This window comes from Capsicum annuum, chromosome 11, assembly GCF_002878395.1.
Source record: "Capsicum annuum cultivar UCD-10X-F1 chromosome 11, UCD10Xv1.1, whole genome shotgun sequence".
Classification (NCBI taxonomy): Eukaryota; Viridiplantae; Streptophyta; class Magnoliopsida; order Solanales; family Solanaceae; genus Capsicum; species Capsicum annuum.
In genome coordinates, this window is record NC_061121.1 from 130,940,262 (window position 1) to 130,956,103 (window position 15,842).

The 15,842-nt window shown below is 35.0% G+C and overlaps 1 pseudogene; it reads right to left on the reverse strand.

The window, feature by feature from the left end:
* Window positions 1-515: 515 nt before the first annotated feature.
* LOC107846440 lies at window positions 516-14,099 on the reverse strand (annotated as a pseudogene).
* Between the last annotated feature and the right edge of the window lie 1,743 nt (window positions 14,100-15,842).

Consider the following 15,842-nt stretch of genomic DNA (forward strand, 5'->3'; position numbering starts at 1 on the left):
TATCAATTGGGATTAGCCATAACTAGTTAGATTGACTCTTTCCTTTTTTAACACTTGTACGTATACTATTTAACTCAGTAGCTTGAGGGACTATTCAAGTAGAGTTTTTCCCTCTATTTCCCTTTTTTTCAGAGTCTAATGCGTCATTCCTTGCTATGATTGCAATAAAATAAAGGTGAAAATAGATTAAAAGAATAAAAATGAGTCTTACCATACCGGTAGCTTTTAAAATATCACAACAACAAAAAGAAGTAGACAGTTATGTTACTATGATGACAAGTAGACACTTCAAACAAAACCTGTAATCTAGACAAGTAATATATTTTCAAAAACCTGGATAGATTGTGTATTGTGATTTGTTTCTATCATAAAAACTAAAAATTTCATAAGAAAGAACGTTAAGAATCTCCCTAGATAAAAAATGAAAAGAACGCTAATAAGCCCCTATTGAAAAACTATGTGCGTAGTTTGGTCTCCTTGTTTACGCTGCAAAAGCACTCTCTATGTTGACATCTTCACACGCTAGCAGCAATAGTGCCTGTATTGAATTTCCAAACCATAATCCTTGAGCAGTGTACTGGAAAGCATTCCATTTTGCTTTCATCTTCCACAACTTGTTCAATAAATGTGCTCACCTGCAATAAAGGATCATTGAGAATCATTTGTGTTACATACAGGTGAGCCAACGGAAAAAAAATTTGTTTACACAGCTAGCAGACTTACAATAGAAGCGATGAAACTCACTTGAAGCCACCTTTAAGTATATCAAGATGACTAATGGGATCTAATGTTGATCGGTTCCACCTCTTTGGATCTTAAATTACTGTACTATTGAATGCAAATCCTAATATTTCAGCATAAAATCACTGAGATCTTTTTGACATTTCATCTGTATGACAACCTATAACCTGAGAGCCATTACAGATTGGACCCTATAAGATAACTTTCCTATTATTTTTAGCTAGTCTTACCACAACCCATGTCTCAAACCGACTGCATATAATAATTTTCTATTAAGAAAGCTGATAGATAGAATGGTAAGTTAGAAAATTAAGCAAATGCATAAAATTCATCATCTAAGTTAACGAGATCCAGTAACCCTTGAAAGCAATATTGACCCGAGATGGATCAAAGACCAAGAAAGGAATAAAAAGTTATTTTAAAACATGAAACTTAAAATGAAGATACAAAACTAAGAAACATAAGTGAGGGAGTAGCACAATGCATACTGTAAATAGCAGAGCTTTTGTTTCAAACTGCAAAACTATGAAATAAAAAGAAAATCCACAATAGGACCAAAATGTAAAACTGTATGGAGGGCCCAGACTAAATTAGTTGCATCTCAAATACTTTCTTATTTGGCGTTTGCATTGACAAAGTTTAATTCTTTGTTCTAGAAACCTTTCAAGTATAAATTAGTTCAAAGATGGCTTAATCAAATGCTATTTTACTTAATAAATTTTACATTATTGTATATCTTCAATTCCTCAACTTATATGATTGTTTTTTGTGCTATAGTAATTTTTTTCTACAGTTCTATAAATAAGATATTATTTTCTATTCATCAAAGTGTGAACTTTGGTTGTACTTTTTGGTTAAAGTCCTTGAAACCTAATGGTGTTTTTTTGCCTTTGAGAATACTCTAATAACATAGAGATAACAAAACATATTTGATCACTACCACATAAGGGATGATTTACAAGTGATTGGAAGCAAAAAAGTGAAAGAAAGAATAACTATCCGTTTGATACCCATTAGAGAATACCAGTCAAACTTTGTTTTGCTCTAGTATACTTACTTCCAACTTAAACATAATGTTTATTTGTCATCCTTGTTTAAGGATCCCCTTTTGGTACAATTCTTTAGTGAAGCGGGTGGCGATAACATGACTAGCACTTTATTATCCATAATAATGAAGGTTCTACATCACTAGAATAGATTGGCAGGACCGATGTTTGAAAAGCTTCTAGTAATGTTTTCTACATGGAAAGATATTTTTTTCTTTTCACTTTTATATCTAACTTGTCGTTATGGCAAGAAACCTACTATGAAAGCCAATGTTCCCTTCTGACATAATCTGCGGCAAGAATTACTTAAATGTATCACAATTTAAAAATCAAAAAATTGGTAGTTTGAATGTTAATCGCTAAGAAAGGAAAAAACAAAATATTATTAGCATATATTTATATGCAAGATGAATAAGTAGATTACCGGATTAGTATCATTTGTTCAAAGATATCTAGGTAATATAGGGTGGAATCATATTCAAAGTAAACTATCCCATCAAGACGATATGTTTTAATGTGGGTTAATGCCATATTCCTTAGATACACATTTTAATCATTTTCTTCAGTTGAGTTCTTCTTGTATATGAGATTCTTGTACATAACTCCAGTTCTCCTCGGTATATCAGTTGTCTTAATTAATTAGGAGTCCATCTCAATCACTAGCCACAACAAATAAGGTGGAACTAATTTTAATATGTCGGCCAAGGGGTTAAGATAGTAAGCTTGAAATGAATGGGCTTCTGTTGGTGTCACAATGTTCAAAAGTTTTTTGGACTCTATAAGTTCTTGATCAAGTAATGGGTTAACGGAGGCATTTCCCTTTTTTTTAATTCTCCACAGTTATTCAACTTTAATTTTCTCAAAGAAACTTTGAAGGCGATAGCGTGGTAGCAGAAGATAATATTTATTCTACTAAAAAAGTGACTTTGAATAAACAATAAAGAATTAGAGATGAATGTTCCTATCTTACCTTAATAGTTCCATCATATATCATGATACTTGGCCTATTTAATCTTCTAATCACCATAATTATGCCTGGCATCTGTAAAATCACAAAAATTATCACTGGGATAAGATAGAGCATACAGGAACACATTAATTCAGAACTAAAAGTTGTGTAAGAACCCTATACACAGTACAAAACACAACAACATACCAATCGTAATAACATAAGTGGGGTTCCAGGAAGGTTAAGTATACGCAGATCTTACCCCTACTTCCTAGAGATAGAGAGGTTGTTTTCAATAGACCCTCGGCTTAAAATAAAGCATATCTAAGTAGTTTGAAAAGAAAAATACAACATTGAGAGAAACAAGAATGAAATAATATGAAATGGAGAGCAGTACATAACAATCACCTTCACCCTCCCCTACCCATTTACCAAATCAGCAAAATCCAATGACCCATTTGCCAAATTAGCTTTACAAAACCCGAAATTTGAATGAACAATAAGGGTTTTATTGGTATTTTGTGAAGTTTTCAATGAACTAATTCTTGATAGGGTCGTAAGTGAGTATTAAAGTGCAATTTCTTATCAAATATTCATCAACTAAGAACTATATCAAACTCAATCAAGAACTACAAATAACACAAACTATCTCCAATCTCCATAACTTCCCTTTAATTAAAAACAATAATTCAAACAAAATCAAGTAAACTCTCAGTAGTTGTAGTAATTTTAAATTAAATACATAATTTGGCTTCCCATCATCGACAGTTGTCCCCTTAATCTATCATGTTCTTCTGTTTAAATCAAAATACACAAGAAAATGAATAACAATGCAACATAAAAATTAATACCGATTCTCTTTATACTACATACCGGTCCATCCTAATCAAGACATCAATAAGCAATGACGGTTGATCTATTTCCATTTACCAATGATATGACCTAGTATTCCAAACAATTAAGGTTTTCAACTTACCAATCGATTTGGGGGAAAATAAAAAAAAGGAGGTCAGCCAGAGTACCAATGACCGATAGACCTCTCAATCAATTTAGGGGAAAATAAAAGAGTCGATTTAAGGAAAATGTGATCTCTCAATCGATGGTAAAGCTATTTTGGCCAAGAAGGAAAATGTTTTGGCCAATTAAAAAAAAAATATTTTGGCCAATTAAAAAAAAGAGGGAAAATATTTGGCCAATTAAAAAAAGAGGGAAAATGGTTTTTATTTGATTGATAGTGGGTGTGTAAAAGCCTCGCAATTTATAGCAGGGGTCTAAAAACCCCAGTAATTTTATCCGTTTTTTGTTGTGAACAAGGATTCACCATCACGCTTCAGTTCTAAAGCACCATATGGAAACACTCTCACCACAGTAAATGGCCCATACCACCGAGATTTCAACTTTCCTGAAAATAAGTGACGTCTTGAGTTACATAGCAATACCTGGTCATCTTGATCACATATTTTTTTCTCAATTTTGCAATCATGATGATTCCTCTTCTATTTGTAAAGTGCAGAACTCTTATAAGCCTAGAGTAAAAATTCATCCAACTCATTCATCTTACTCATTCTTTTCTTTACTATATCGTACCACTGAAAATTCAACTTCTTCAATGCCTATAGTGCTTTTGGATCAAGTTCAACGGGAAAGTGACAAGCCTTGCAATCCACTAACTAATATCTAGAAGTACCTATAGGAGTCTTGAGATTTATTCTTTAATCCTATAATGCATCATCTAACTTTCTAGACCAATCAGTCATATGTGCATTCACAGTCTTCACAAAAATGGATATTATTTCTATGTTAGACACCTTAACCTATCCACTAGTCTGTAGGTTAGAAAGTGTTGCCACCTTATACTTCACTCCGTACTTCTGAAGCAGTCTATTAAATAGGTGATTACAAAAATGCGACCCACCATCACTAATGATTGCACGTGGTATGCCAAATCAAGAAAAGATATATTTCGTCAAAAAGATGGTGACACTACTTCTTTCATTATTAGAAAGTGCAAACGATTCCACCCATTTTGATACATAATCCACTTCCACAAATATACTTCATACCAAATGATCTTACAAAGGACACCATGAATTCCATACCCCATACATCAAACTACTCCAATTCTAAAATAGGGGCCGTAGAAAGTTTATCGAACCTAGATATATTGCCTTGACACTGGCATTAGTCATAGGCTAAAGCAAAGTCATGAATGTCCTTTTATATCATAGGCCAATAGTACCCACATTGCAAGATCTTGTGGGTTGTGTGAGTTCCTCTATAGTGATGAATAAAGAGCCTCAAGAATGCACATCATCTCTACTTTAGGGATACATCTGCAAATAACCCTATCCACACAGATTTAGAAAAAGTAAGGTTCATCCCAAAAAAACTTCCTTACCTAATGCATAAATCTCTTTATTTGTGATAATGCCCAAAATATACCTCCACTTGAACGATGAAGTGGTCGATGTAAAATATAGTAACCCAAACTAGGTTGGGTTGATCCCACAGGGAATTGGTTGGAAATATGTGTTGAACTTGTTGAAATCACTATGTAGTGCAGGAAAGTAAAAAAGGGATTTGCTAAAATAGATAAAAGCAAAGAATTGGTTGCTCTTGGTTGAAAACAATCTAAGAAAAACACAAGGCTTGTGTTTCCCCTAGATTCTAACCTCAGTTGACTTATCGTACACTATCGAACTATTCAAATACCTTGTATGTAGAATCCGATAAGTTATGTACCATCAACAGTCTTTTGGATGAGCAAATGGATTTCACTCTTTACCTTTTAATCTCAGGTTGTTGCCTTACTAACCTTATCTTGGATCCTAGTTAACTATTACCTTTTGGGTCTTTAGTTATTAGATGATAGCTAAATATCTTATTTAGATAGTACCTTGTAGCATGGATCGACCGTTAATCTTCAAATTACTATTATTGTTTTCTTTTCCTAGTCACTACTCCTTTTTTGGAGTAAGTACCAATAATCAAGGTGGGATCTTAACGCTGACCACCGCTAAGAAATCAATAAGAATGAAGAAAATCCTATACATGCAAGAATCTTTATCTAGAACGACTTGGAACTTCTTCTACTTCATTAATCTACCGGGGTTCCCACAACCTTAGCTAAGGGAATTCGCCACTCATAGTTAAGAGATCAATCATGGAATCAACAGAAAAACTTACAAAATCATTCTTACAAAAATGAAAGAAGAAATCCCAAAGTATTAAATTGAATAAAAAACAAAGAATAATAAAATGTTTGAGGACTTGACCCCAAAGGGGCCTCCTTCTCAATGAATCAATTTGTGTCTGTCATTTTCTAAATTAATCTATGAATTAATGAATGAATAAACTAAACAAAGCTTAAAGGGTATTTATAGGTTACAAGAAACCATAGAGTTTAAATCCTAATTAAAATAGGAATATCTAATTACCCATACATTATAGGACTTTAAAGCAACATTGGAGTGTATTTGGGATACAAGGAAACCCTAGGAAATTATTTTAGAATGATCCAAAAAACCACTGTCGATGACCACCTACTCTCCGTACTCGCGGTCTAGCATCGGGCGTAGGTAATACATGTGGTTTTAACACTGGGCACAGATGCAGAATTCAGGTACAAATCCTATAGCCTAGCTCTCAAAATTTGAATCTTTGGCACCTGCTTTGCCTACCTACGGTCCATAGGTCCTACATGTGGTTCGTAGGTTTTCTTGGTAGGTGTCGGGAGTCATGTTTTTAGCTCTTTTTCGATTTTAGAACCTTCTTTGATCATGATAGAGCCAGAAAGTGTCCCGAACATCCTTAATTTTACCAAAAATTAGCTGAAAACAGATTTTCCCCTTCTTTTTAGCATCCAAAACATGATTTTCTACCAAATACTCCAAAAATACCTTAAATCCAACAAAATAGCCATAAGTACATTCATATTGTCATAGTTTTAAGCATCAAAAGTGCTATATTTCTATAGGACCTCAATACCCTCACCTTAGAACATTTCACGTCCTCAGGCAACAAAACATTACAAAATAATACGACGATGCTTAACCAAGAGAAATCTAAGATACCTACGGTAGTAAATCATCTAATTTAAGCTCAAGATTACTACCCCGTCTAGGTTTAATACTTTAAAACCTAATTATGTGTATTAATGAAGCACACCAATATGACACAAAGGAATCATGCTATGGAATTATATTAACAACAAACAACCATGAATATATATAAGTTCCACTGCCCAAACAAGTAAGAAACTACCAATACGACCTATGTACCATCATAATAAATAATTCCCACTCACTTATATTTGTAATAAAACATGTAAAAGCTGGGACATTAAAGAAACATTCATACTCACCAAAGAAGTTCCAATCAATGCATGTCAAATACCATAGGCTGGCTCTTATTTTCTTTACCTTAGCTTTCAGATAGTAAGTTAGGATCACTATAGGACTTTTCTTAGCTTGTAATGTAGGCTTAGGGGCTGGTATGATACATATGGACATATCAAGTGACTATGCCTCCTTGGTACTACACTGACCTTGGCATCTCACTCATTAGCCAATTTCTCATTTATTCCACCTATTTTTTCTCCCTTCTTATACGTTATTGCACATTCAGGTTTTGTGTTGTCTTTCATTCTTTCTTCTTTACATTTTTTACAATTTTTCTTTTCTTTTTCTACCACACCTAACTCTACTTTCTTTTTCTCTTATTTTACCCTTCTTTGCATCCACTTGATATTATTCACCTCTATGATATCCACCCTCCACTAAAGTGATTTGCCTCAATAGAGATGCACAATTTCCAAGGAGGTCCAGGGACAAAATAGGTTGAATGTAGCATAAATGGGAAGGTGAAAGGTGTAATAAAAAATAGACTTTCAGTCTCAAAGTTAGGATCAAGGATATAATTCACACATGGAAGGTCATGTATGATAAAAGTGGACTAATATAAAAAATAGCCAATGATCTTTTCCTAACAAAATATCCTACATCCCAGTCTACACAAATAAAGAAAGTTTTTGATTTAATCAGACAAAGCAAACTTAGTAGCATCCCACACACACATAGCACAGAGTTACATCATAAGCTACTACCTATTTGGTTCATGCAATTGTTAGACATGATTATCATGTCCCTAATCCTAACTCCATAACCATATTCACAATAGTCACATATATATACATATCACACAATTTAAAAATAGGCTTTTGAAGGGGTAAAAACAGTCTTTTGAAGGGGTATTATCAATAAAAACATGTTAACTGCCATATATACTTATTTTTCTCCTAGTTAACCACAAAACATTATGAAAAAAGAATACACCTAAATATATCAGATCTACTAGGAACAAGACTTAGGGGAAAAGAGACACGACAACAAAAACCCAAGAGGACATCAAGACCCCCATACAGCCCCACCCCCAACTTAAAATGATTTATTGTTCCCAATGCATCGACCTGGTATGAAATAAGAGAGTTAGGGAACATACCTATGGTAAAAATTGGTGTGAAGATCTAACATCAATCACGAATAAAAATACAAACAACAAAATACATTGGGTTGTCCCCTAAGAAGTGCTTAATTTTACATTGCAGTATGACGGGGCTTGGTTGGGTACTCAGACTTCCCCAACAAGCCCATGGGTACCTTAATTATTTATACTTCATTAAGTTAGCCCAATAGTTGTCCTCCACCTTTCACTTTCCACTTTGAACTTATGAATTTCACTCCTAATTGTTTTTATGATTTCACATTATGATCATGGGGTGGAGGTAGAAAAATAAAGGACCTAAGAATTAGATGTGGCATGTAGCACTTCTTGGCCTACACTACTCAAAATCTTGTAGGGACCCACATATCGGGGACTAATCTTCCCCTATTTGCTAAATTTCTTCACATCCTTAATGGCTGAAACTTTAAAATACATAGGATTATCGACTTGAAACTCAAGATCTCTCTTTATTATGTCTGCATAAGATTTCTGACGTCGCTAAGCTACTTTCGATCTCTCTCAAATCAATTGAACTTTCTCCATGGCTTCAAAAACAATATTTGGCCCAATCAAACCAGCCTCACCTAGTTCGAACCAATCGATTGGTGATCTACATCTCTGCCCATACAGAGCCTCAAATGGGGCCATCTAAATGCTAGAATAGTAACTGTTATTGTAGGAAAACTTGATCAATGGAAAGTGGTCATCCCAACTTCCTTTGAAATCAAGAACAGATGCCCTTAACATATCCTTTAAGCTCTCAATGGTCCCTCTATTCCTAACCATCAATCTATGGATAAAAAGTTGAAGTGAGATAATCTTGGGTACCAAGACCCTTTTGAAAGGATTTCCAAAATTGAAAGGTAAATTGAGTACCCCTATCTTAAATGATGGACAAAGGAACTCCATATAATCTAACTAACTCTTTAATATATAGCATAGCATAATCTTTAGTTGTGTAGGACGTGTGAACTGGCAAGAAATGGGCTGATTTGGTCAATCTATCTACAATAACCGAAATCAAATCATGATGATGATGCGAAGAGGGGTAATCTAGTCACAAAGTCCATATTCACCTCTTCCCACTTCCAAGTGGGAATACCAAACTACAACAAAGTGACACCAGGTCTTTGGTGCTCTACCTTAACCTGTTGACAAGTTGCACACTAGGCTACAAATTCGGTGATATCTTTCTTCATACCACTCCACCAATAGACTTCTCACATATCGTGGTACATTTTGGTGGCTCCTAGATGAATAGAGTAACTCGCACGATGTACTTCTACCATAATTTGCTGCCTCAAATCATCAACACACGGTATACACAATCTACTCTGGTATCTCTACACACCATCTCCCCCTTGGAAGAAAACCTCTACTTTTTTTTCTTTAATTGAACCTTTCAGTTTTACCAAATTGGAATCCTTATATTGCTTCTCTTTCACTTCAGAAACTAGAGAAGATTATGAACTACTCTGAACCCAAATATTTCCTTCAGCTGAGTCTACTAACCTCATACCCAATCTAGCTAACTAGTTAAATTCCTGAACTAACTCTCTTATATCATTTTCCATATGAGCAACACTGCCCATAGACAATCTACTAAGGGCGTCTGCCACTATATTGACCTTTCCCGGATGATACAATATACTAATATCATAATCCATCAACAATTCTGACCACCTTCTGTTATGAAGATTCAACTCCCTCTAAGTCAACACATATTTTAATCTTTTGTGATCCGTAATATATCAACATGTACCCCATAAAGACAGGACCTCCATATTTTCAATGTAAACACCATAGCAGCAAGCTCAAGGTCATGGGTAGGGTTGTTATTTTTGTAAGGATGAAGATATCTAGAGGTATAGACTATAACCTTACCTCTTAGAATCAAAACACAACCCATACCAATTCTAGAAGCATCACAATAGAAAATGAATCCATCTGTACCATCAGGTAGCGTTAAAACTGGGGCTAAAGTAAGTTGAGTCTTCAACTCCTAAAAACTCTTCTCACATGAATTTGACCACTGAAACTTAACTTTTTCTGAGTTAATATAGACATAGGGGATGCAATAGAAGAAAAACCTTCAACAAAATATTTGAAATAGACAGCTAAACCCAAGAAACATTAGGTGTCTGACAGAGAGATAGGTCTAGGCCAGTTTCTTACTGCTTCTATCTTTTAGGGATTAAACCTAATGCCATCACTGGAAATAATATGATATAGGAAAGATACTAATCTTAACATAAATTCATATTTGCTAAATTTGGCGAACAATTGGTGATGTCTAAGGTTTTGTAACACAATTCTAAGATAGTTTGTATGGTCATCCTCCCTAAGAGAATAGACAAGAATATCATCGGTAAAGACTATGACAAACTGGTTCAAATACTATTTAAACACTCTGTTCATCAGGTCCATGAAGGATATTGGATCATTTGTCAACCTAAAGGACATAACTAGAAACTCAAAATAACCATATCGGGTTCTGAAAGCTACCTTTGGAATATCACATTCCCTTACTATAAGCTGATGATAGCCAAATCTAAGGTCTATCTTGGAGATATAACTTTTACCTTAGAGTTGATCGAATAAGTCATCAATCCTAGGAAGAGGATATTTGTTTTTGACCATGACTTTATTCAGCTGACGATACTCAATGCATATTCATAAAGAACCATCTTTCTTTTGCCAAATACGATAGGAGCGCCCTATGGAGAGACATTGGGCCTTATGAAACCTTTATCTAAGAGGTCTTTATGTTGCTCTTTTAACTGCTTAAGCTCGACTAGAGCCATTCGATATGTAGAAATGGAGATAGGTTGAGTATCTATGAGAAGGTCAATTTGAATTCTATTTACCTATCGTGAGGTACCCTTGGAAAATCTTTGGGAAAAACTTCAGGAAACCCATTGACACAAACTGACTGAACTATTGAAGTCTTAGACTTAGTTTTTTGGACTCAAAGTAGATGATAGATACACCATTTCAATATAAACTTCCTGGATTTAATATAGGATATGAAATAACGCTTTGGAGACACTGCATTACCTTCACACTCAAAGACTGGCTCATCTGGAAACTAAAACTTTACAAATTGGGTGCGATAATCTATGGATATATAACAATAATATAGTCAATCCATGCCCAAAATAAGGTCAAAATTGACCATATCTAACTCTATTAGACCTGCTAACATGATTTTATGAAGAACAATGATTGGATACTTTCTATATAATCGTTCGGCAATAACTGACTCACCCACTGGGGTAGAAACCAAAAGGGCTTAGGGATCTTTTTAGGACCTATTTCAAAATTTACTGCAACTAGTGGGGTCACATAAGAGAAATTTAACCCAGGGTCTAACAACACATAAACATCTAGATGAAATACATAAAGTATACCAGTTACAACATCTGGTGAACTCTCCTACTCCTAATGGGATAGTAAAGCATAAAACTCATCCACACGCTGACTGCCACCAGTGCTGGATGATGTACCCTGAGGAGAGATTTGGTAACCTAGAGGAGCTGGTGTGATAGTACCCTAAGTCTACGGACGAACATCCCTATTAACCTGTCTAGTATAAGGACACTCTCTGATTCTATATACCAATTTACCACAACCATAACAACCTTTCAGCCTCAACAAACACTCACCAAGATGATTGTTACCATACTTAGCACATAGAGGATAATTGGATTTTCCACACATATTATTCTAACATCTGGACATAGAAGTCTTACCCCACTGCTTCTGTCTAGCTCTGGGGGTGAGAGCACTGGCTAAAGATACCACTGGCATTGATGAATGATTCTAAAGCTACAAACGATTTCCCCCTCCAAACATTATCTGGCCATACTCAAACGACCCATTTTTAGCCTTCTTATTTCCCCTCTCTTCCTTTTAACTTTTTTTCCTTAATATGTTGAGTATAAATCATCAACCTACCATGATCCATATCCCCAATAAGCATGGCAATCTTATACTCCTTGACTACAAAACCAGATAGTCTAATAACAAACTTACTCATACTCATACTCCGATTCAAGATGGATTTTATGAGTATAAATTCCAGGTGGACTACCTACAATATCCATAATAGTCCATCCTATAACATATTTGACTTTTGCCAGATGAACAACAATGTTTCTACCTCTATCTTAATCAAATTTGGAACAATGATCACTAGCAATATGTTGTTGTCCCCCAAGAAAGAATAGCACAAATAAGATAAGAGGGCCTTCACTGCTAATACTGGCGGTTGTTCAATTGATAAATGAGCGGCAGGAGTGGTTCTAATCTTCAGATCCAGATCAAGCTTCTTTAGAGGGTATGTAAATGAACCTCTCCCATATAGAGCAAAAATCATATCATCGTACTCTATAATTTAATCACTATCAAAATTAGTAATAACTACTTCTAGTTCTTCAAAACCCAACCTCTCTTTAATTGGAAAAATCACTGCCTCAACTGTATAATCAATGGTGTCTATCAGAAACATAACTCTTATAGTATTTGGTTGTCATATTAACTAGCATACATTGTAGATTATTTGTTCATCATTGAGTCTGAACCTTTTCTATCCCAACTCCATATCAACCAATGCCCTACCCATAGCTAGGAACAGTCTGCCCAAGATGATAGGGACTTGGAAGTCCACCTCACAATCAAGTATCATAAAATTAGATAGAAAGATAAAAGATGCCACTTTACCAATATATCGCATAGAATACCTATCGAATTTTTCATAGTTTGATCAGCCATAAATAATATCATCAAAGTTAGTATCGGTACTCCTAACCTCAACTACTTATACACAACTAGCGACATGACATTAATGCTTTCTCCAAGATCACATTAGGCCTGAACAATGTTTAAAGACCCAATAGTGCACAAAATGGTGAAGGCTACAAGGTCTTCCTTCTTCACTACTAATGATCAAGAGGAAACAACATTACAATGGTAAACATTATCTGCAGGCTCATAGATTACAATCTACTTTCTAGTGACTAGATCATTTATGAATTTTGCATAGCCTGGCATTTGCTCAAACGTCTCAACAAATGGAATGTTTATGGATAACTCCTACAACATAGATAGAAATTTGGATATTTTCCCTTCTCTTACTTTCTTTCAATATCTTAGGTTAAGATGATCAAGGTCTTCAAATGGTTTTAAGAACATGCTCCTCAACCATCCTTTTGTCATCCATACTATTATCCTCAATATGGAGCAATTTCTCTATTTTTAGACTATGTGCTCCATCATCAGAAACAGGAACAATATCATTTTTGGTTCATTCACAGTGGACATGGGAAGATCCTTGGTGGTTTTACCACTCTGAGTAGTAATGGCAGGGCAATGACTATTATTTTTTTGGTTCTGCACAATATTACTTGGAAGAGTGTTAGGATATCTTTTATTTAATGTGGTCAACATCTGGCTGAATTGCTACTCCAGTTGTTTGATCACAGTAGCATGCAACTTAATCTTCTAATTCATCCCTAATAGATCTTCCCTAATATCCTTAAGGCATCTATCTTGACTTTCTTGGCCTTTTACTAATTTTGACAACATTGCTTGTATTCTAGACTTTGTATCTCGGCTGCTTGGTGGGACATATCTATCTTACTTCTCTTTGTAGTCATCCTTGCATCTCCAATAGCTATCTCATTCTCTACTCTTGTCTTGGTACTATCACCATAATAGTTCCGACCTTGATTTCTTTGCCATTTGGCTTAGAAACCTACCACTTTGCGATCTAAATGCTTTGTTTTCAGATCTGTATCAGGCTCGTATGTTCTATAAATAGACCTTTGTGCTCCCACAACATTAACCTTTTTCGATGCCATTGCTGAAAATTTTTTTGAAAGTATCCCAATATTATTTTTGTGTTGTGCACCTTCTTGTGCTACCGTACCATCACTAGCTCTGTAGTCACTTGTAGCCCAAATATTATATGTACCAGCTCTTCTATCAGCCTTCCGAGTATGTCATCCTTGGTTAGTGATAGAAATCTCATCTAACATCTCTTGGGCAAACTCCAATCAAAAATGCATAAGTTCACCACCAGATATTGTGTCTACCATTGATCTAAAGTTAATATTCAAAGATATATAGAATATATCTATTAGGTTGGATCCTTGAATCCTATAATGGCGTACCATGCTAAACTTCTTTTTGAATTAAAACCACACTTCATACATAGATTCTACTGGTAACTGCCAAAAATTATAAATCTCATCTTTTAACTACAGCATCCTGGCAGTGGGAAAAATTGATTAAAAAACTGTCTACACGGCTCATGCCAAGTCCTAATCGAACCTCTAAGGAATTATCTTAGCCATGATACTTCACCTATAAATTAAAAAGGAATAATTGTAACCTAAATACTTCCTGATCCACTCAGGGATGATAAATGAAGTACATATCCTAGTGAAATTGGATAGGTTCATATTTGCATCATCTGTTGCAACCCCTAAGAAAACACCCTTTAGATTTAATAGTTGAGTGATTGTGCTAATAATATCGAACTTTACATTTGAGGATAAGGTGGGTGGAATAATTTCTCCAGTCACAATAGGCTCTACATACCCTATGTCTTCATTCTCAACATACGGTGGTAGAAACTGATATATAGGTATAACTCAAGCTCTGCCACCCCGAGCTCTCTCTTTACCGCCATCGACAATTGCACATTGATAAACTATTGATCTTGGCCTGGATATTTGTGCCTACTGAGCTAACCTAGCTTCCCCATCCACTCTTCTCACTTTAACTATATCTACTAAAAATTTCTTTATCTGTCTATTTGCAATATTTTATGGATGAGCCAGAAAAGGTGGTGCGAACTGAGGATCTCGAACCTCAACACGAATACCATCACGAACTTGCTTTGACATCTTTCATGTTGTTTAAAGAATTTTTTCATTCCCTGGATCTAATGGGAGTAAGTGATTACCTCTACTCCTAGTGTTTGGCATACACCATCGTCTATTAAATCAAGAATGGAAAATGAAAGATCGCAAACATCACCAAATTTAATCAATAATTCACACTGTCTTCCCTAACAATGACACCAAAATTTGATGTTGCCCAAAATTAACCTCCAAAGAAGTATGTTGTGGCCGATGCCAAATATAGTAACCCAACTCAAGTTGATGTCGAACCTATAGGGAAAACGTTGAATAATATCTCAAGTTTAACAAAATCCACGAACAGTGTTGAAAACTAATTGGGAGGAATTTGAAGTAAACAATTAGTAACCAAACTTGAATGCTAGAGTTTGTAAACAATAGAAGACAAGCACTAGGATTATGTTCCCCAGGCTTCAAAACTACGTAAGATTCTCTCATTCAATCCACCAAACCTTCTGCGCTGTGTGCAAAGTTTTGAAGCTATGTACTATTAACTATCTTTTGAATGCAATGATAGACTTCACTCTTTAACTTATAAGTATCAGAGTGTTTCCTAATTTCCCCTTGTCTATAACCTCAGTACAACTCTTTCCTTTTGAGTCTTGAGTTGATTAGATGAGGACTAATAGCCTCAAATCACTATTGTTACCTTCCTTTTCTAATCTCAAACTCCCTTGT